The sequence below is a fragment of the Lolium perenne genome, chromosome 3, assembly GCF_019359855.2.
Source record: "Lolium perenne isolate Kyuss_39 chromosome 3, Kyuss_2.0, whole genome shotgun sequence".
In the NCBI taxonomy this organism is placed as follows: Eukaryota; Viridiplantae; Streptophyta; class Magnoliopsida; order Poales; family Poaceae; genus Lolium; species Lolium perenne.
The window spans coordinates 262,991,883-262,998,296 of NC_067246.2; positions in this window are offsets into that span (position 1 = coordinate 262,991,883).

The following is a 6,414-nucleotide window of genomic DNA, read 5'->3' on the forward strand; positions in this document are numbered from 1 at the left end:
GAGCGCGCTTTCCTATGCTTGATCGAGTCCGGCGCCGATACGAACGGTGCGCTCTGGGTAAGCCGGATCCAGCACAATGTCCTTTGTTTCATTCGTCCGCTTGAATGTCGGTGAGCCCAAGCTTCCACTCATTGCCGCTAAGCTCAACTGTGAGGACTGAGCCAGCGCAACCGCGGTTTGCATCCTTCCTTTTTCCTCTGCGATCACCAGCGATTCCGCTAGGTTCGATCCGGCAGATGCTGTTTCCAGTGAGATCTTATAGTTCCCCACCACAGTTAAGGGTCCACGAGGTGCCGGCATCTTCATCTTGAGGTAAGCCGTATGAGTCGTAGCCATGAAAGCTGCCAATGCTGGTCTTCCCAGCAACGCATGGTAAGGACTGTCTAGGTCCACCACCTCAAATTCAACATTTTCAACCCGGCAATTGTCACGTCCTCCAAACGATACGTCCACCCGAACTTTTCCTACCGGAGCGCAAGACAAGCCCGGAACGATTCCGTGGAACGTTGTACGCGTTGGCTGAAGCATGTTTTCTGTTATGCCTAGCGTATGCATGGTATGCTTGTACATGATGTTTATGCTGCTGCCGTTGTCTACCAGCACCTTGCTGAATTTTACTCGAGTCTGCAGCCCTTTCATGATTGGGTCCACGACAAGAGAATATCCACCCGAATTCGGCATGATTTTGGGGTGATCCTTGAATGACCAAGTAATTTCCTGATCTGACCACAGCATGTATCTGGGAACTGCCGGCATCACAGCGTTTACCTCCATGGAGCGGCGATGCACACTTTGCCTGTCCGTTGGCTCAGTGACAAAGACAACACAGCACAGATGCGGGTCCTCGTAAACATTCCGGCCTAAAGGTGCCGGTGGAGGTGGTTGATCATTATTTTGCTCCACCTGGTTAACCTGCTGGTATTGTTGTCTGTTTGGCAGAGGCTGGACCGGTAAAGCATTTGCCCCAGTAAGTGGTGGTGGTGGTGGTAGCTGTTGCTGGCGCGGCATATCTTGCGATGGTGGCAACACTATCGAGCACCCTTGTGCCTGCGCGTCCTTTACTGCTTTCTTTTGCATCAAGTACTTGGTCCAAGAACAATCCTTCGTCAGGTGGTTTGACGGGTGATCCGGGTTCGGTGTGTGCCACCGGCAAGGTTGATCCATGGCGGCTTCCATGGTGTATTTTACGGGTTCCTGCCAATTCTTTTTCTGGCCCCAGGGCTTCTTTTCGACCCACTGCTTTTTAGGACCCGCCCATGGCTGCGATCCGGTTTTTTGCCTCTGGCTGCCGCCGGCATCATAATTTTCTTGCATAGCGGCAACGTACTGCGAAGCGTACCTTCGATCCGGGAAATCTTCCCTTCTCTTGTTGTTTCGGTTGTCCCGGTATTGTTCCTGTCGCTGTTGAGGCGGGTTCGACTGCTCCGGCTCAGCTTGTACTGCCAGTTGCAATGGGTCTCCCAACGCATAGCTATCCGCCACACGTATCATCTCCGCCAAGGTTGCTGGCATGCTTCTCTGCAGCTTTTGCCACAGCGGTGATCCTCTCCGGCATCCTTGACTGAACCAAGCAATCGCTTGTGCTTCAATCACTCCTTCGCACGTGTTTCTTGTTGAGTTCCATCGGGTAAGATAATCCCTATCTGTCTCACCGGCACGTTGCTGGCATAAAATGAGCTGTTGGGGCCGGTTTGGCCTCTTGTAAGTGCTACTGAAGTTGTTCACGAAGGCTTCCTCAAAGTCCAGCCATCCGTTTATGCTTCCTGCCGGCAAATTGTTAAGCCAAATTCGTGCAGGACCCACCAGGTAGGACGGTATGATTCTCACCGCCCAACGCCGGTTTACTCCACCACCAGCTACGTAAACAGCTGTGACATAGTCTGCTAGCCAATCTTCCGGCTTGGTCGTGCCGTCATATGTTTTTGTATCCCGGGGCAGCTGGAAATTGCGTATCGGTGGCTCTTCTCCCATGATCCGTGGGCCAAAGCATTTTGGGCCAGGAGGACCCTCAGATTCGATCATTTCGGAAAGATGTACCCTGTCCAACCTGTGCCTCGCATCTTGGTCTGGCAAACATCTTTCCCCCAGGCGTTCCCCCAAAGGGTTCCGGTAGACTCTTGTTCGTTCTACTTCGGAATCTCCCTCTCCGTATCTTTCCGGTTCCGCGGCTCTTGCCTGCTGGTACCTTGGTGGTGGCATTTCCTCATACGCTGCCCTTGCAGCTCGATAATTTTGCCCAGCTTCATATCTACCGGCATGATTGTTCCCGGCATAGCCTCCTCTGGCGTAGCCTCGACCTGCCCCTTGGCTTTTTCTACCGGCCTCGTGCTGCCCGGCTTGTTGCTTTCCGGCAAGAACCGGATCGTACACTGTCATCTGCTGTGCGTTCATCTCTTTTTCTCTTCTTCTGTCCGGATGAGGGGACGAAGCCTGCCCATGGGACTTGCTTCCGGCATTCTTTGTTGAACGCGCGGATTTTGAGGCCGCAGCCTTGTTCAGCTTAGCCAGCTGTTTAGCATTCTGCTGCTCAATAGTTTCCAGCAGCTCTCTAACACGCTCTTGCTGTTTTGCCAAAGCATCTCCGGAAAGCGATTCACATAGCTCTACTGCAGCTTTAGCAGCTTTTATAGTTTTATCCGGGCTACTGTACTTAGGTTTTTCCACGATGCTAACAGATGCAGAGGTACTTTTGCCGGCAAGAACTTCCTTGCGCAAATCCTGATCTAGATTGCGAGCCTTAAGCCGGTTTTCCGGCATCCTAGCAGCCTGCGCGCTAACTGAAGCAAAGCCATGGGCAGCGTTGTACTCACGTAGGGTCAGGTTCAGCTCGCGCTGCGCCCGGACGATGTCGGCGCCGTTCGCGAGCAGCTTCTGGCGCTGTGCCTCCAGCTCCACCTGAGCTGCTGCCGGGTCGATGTTCTGCGCGATGGGCGTCGCCAGTATGTTCATCGTCGCTTGGAGTGGCGTTGCCGGTGGTGCTGATGACGTTCCCGCAGCGCCAGCATCACGCTCCAGCGGTGGCTTGGCCGCACGGGTCGAAGCCGCCCGACCAGCACCTTCATCCACAGCTTGTTTTCCTGCACCAACCACGCCAGTCATCATTACCTCGACGCTGCCGGCGGCACGGCCAGCGCAGAGCCACCTTGGCGGGTCCGGTGCCACCAGCACCGGCGAGAGGCGCTGGCGCACAGGGACGGTGCCGAAGTAGACGCGGTGGCTGCCGAACTCGATGGTGCGGCCATTCTTGGGGAAGATGCCGCCGTTGGCGAAGCAACCCGCGTTGTCGTTGATGAAGTCCATGTTGTAGATGCGTTGCACGAGCGCGGACACCGTACGCTCGCCGGCAACCTCGAGGATGCCCGCCCGAATATGAACTCCTGCAAGCGCCACTTCATGGCCCACTGTGGGCGCCAACTGTCGTCGTGGTGAACAGACAGATGCCATATGATGGCTTAAGTTGGGGCCGAATGGACGCTAGAGGATTCGGGGGAGGGTTTGTGATTAGATGGGATGAACTTCCGGATGGTTTCCTCAAGAACTTAGCCAAGGCTAGAGGTTGAAGAAGAAAGACACAAGGAAGAACTCGCTCTAAATCACTTTCTTCATTGATTTCCACAGGTTACAGGTTTGTGTTTTCAGAGTCTCTCTCTCTATGTTCCGCGCCCGTGAAGGAGGCTGCCCCCTCTCCTTATATTGGGGAGAGGGTGGCTTACAGGGGAAGAAACCCTAATAGCATCTTTGACCAGACAAACTACTTTACAAAGACACTTTATAAAGCTACTTTAATCATAGATGATGCCGGGGTCTTCTTTAAACAGGGAGGTTGACGTCTTCCGGCTTCTTTCATCGTCATCCTCCTCTTTATCGTCACGCCTCTGTATAAAGCTTCTTTGCTTAGCTCATCTTTGTCCTCTAGCTCTGGAGAGAATCTTTGACCAGACTGCCGACATGCTCTTCTTTCCGGCATCGCGGTGCCTTCTTTACCCGATTCCGGTATACCCCTCTTGGGGATACCGGCATAGTTTACTTAGCCAATCTCTTATCTTACGCTCCGGTACGAACATTAAACCGGTATCCTGGTGGCCTAAACCATCCGGTTTGGCATGCCTTTGGCATACCGGGGGTCATCCCCCCAACAGTGCTTGTTGAGGCCGGTGTAGTCGATACACATACGCAGAGCGGTGGTGTCCTTCTTGGGTACCATGACAGGGTTAGCCACCCACTCTGATTCCTTGAGCTCTCGGATGAATCCTGCTTTGCGAAGTCGATTGATTTCCTCACCAATTGCTCTCCTCTTGGGTTCAGAAAATCGACGCATTGATTGCTGCACTGGTTTGGCCGTTGGGTCAACATTAAGGGCGTGCTCAGCGAGTTCCCTGGGGATACCTGGCATGTCGGATGGTTCCCATGCAAATATCTCCTAGCGCTCACGGAGGAACTCGATGAGCGCGCCTTCCTATGCGACCGTAAGGTCAGCCGATGTATTGACTGTTTTCTTCGGGTCAGTGGGGTGCACCTGCAGCTTCTTGGCTTCCTTTGCAGCATCAAACTCGTCGGATCTTACGTTTCGGTTGTCGGCTGGTGGCTGTGTATGATCCACAGCTGCGTCGATCGCATTGAGTTCCTCCTTAGCGCCGAATTTCGAGGCGATCTTCTGGAACTCCCTGTCACAGGTGTCTGATCGAGCAAAACTCCCGTGAACGGTTATTGGGGTTCCGTTGTTGCCTGGCATCTTCAGTTTTAGGTACGCGTAATGAGGCACAGCCATAAACTTGGCAAACGCAGGCCTGCCAAGGATGGCATGATACTGAGACTCCCAGTCGACAACTTCGAACTCGATCTTCTCTTTCCTGAAATTGGTGGGCGTGCCGAAGACCACATCCAATGACGTTTTTCCAAGAGAATAAGCGGGTCGAGTCGGTATAATGCCATGGAATCCTGTGTCGGATTCCCTCAGCATATCGACTGTTAAACCCATTGCTCTCATTGTGTTGGCGAATAGTAGGTTTAAGCCGCTTCCTCCGTCCATGAATACTTTGCTCATGTTGTACCCTCCGATCTGCGCCTCGAGGACTAGAGCTGCATGGCCTGGTCTAGGGACGGCTTTCGGGTGATCTGTTCTGTCGAAGGAGATACTTTGTTCCGACCAGTCGATGAATTCGGGCATGTCGACCATGGCGACTTCTGCATACTTCACTTCTCGCGAGAATTTCTTGATTTCCCTTTTTGAAAAGCTGGTTTTATGGATCATGCTGACCTGCCCGCGTGGTTCTGGGAATACCTCGGCTGGTACATACTCGTCCTTTTCCATTGGTTTGTATGGCTCCGGCACGTACGGCTTCGGCACGTACGGCTCTGCCCGATAGCTGTAGGATCTTGCCCTCTTCTCCTGTAGGATAACGTTGCATAGAAAACAAAAAATTTCCTACCGCGAACACGCAATCCAAGCCAAGATGCAATCTAGAAGACGGTAGCAACGAGGGGGTATCGAGTCTCACCCTTGAAGAGATTCCAAAGCCTACAAGAGGAGGCTCTTGTTGCTGTGGTAGACGTTCACTTGCCGCTTGCAAAAGCGCGTAGAAGATCTTGATCACAATCGGTTCCGGCGCCACGAACGGGCAGCACCTCCGTACTCGGTCACACGTTCGGTTGTTGATGAAGACGACGTCCACCTCCCCGTTCCAGCGGGCAGCGGAAGTAGTAGCTCCTCTTGAATCCGACAGCACGACGGCGTGGTGTCGGTGGCGGTGGAGAACTCCGGCGGAGCTTCGCTAAAGCTACGCGGGAGATATGGAGGAGAGGGGGGCGGCTAGGGTTTGGGAGGGGGTGGCCGGCCTCAAGGGGGTGCGGCCAACGTGTGGCTTTGTGGTGGCCGGCCCCCTCCCCTATGCCCCTCATTATATAGGTGGATCCCCAAGTGTTGGTGTCCAAGTCTTCGAATAAGACCCGAACCAAAAACCTTCCATATGAGGGGGAAACCTAGCCAAGCTAGGACTCCCACTAGAGGTGGGAGTTCCACCTCCCATATGGGGGGGTTGGCCGGCCCCCTAAGGGGGAGTCCACTTGGGACTCCTCCCCCACTAAGGTTGGCCGGCCATGGAGGTGGAGTCCCATGTGGACTCCACCTTCCTTGGTGGTTTCTTCCGGACTTTTCTAGAACCTTCTAGAACCTTCCATAGAACCTTCCGCGACATTTTAATTCACATAAAATGACATCCTATATATGAATCTTATTCTCCGGACCATTCCGGAACTCCTCGTGATGTCCGGGATCTCATCCGGGACTCCGAACAAATATTCGAACTCCATTCCATATTCAAGTTCTACCATTTCAACATCCAACTTTAAGTGTGTCACCCTACGGTTCGTGAACTATGCGGACATGGTTGAGTACTCACTCCGACCAATAACCAA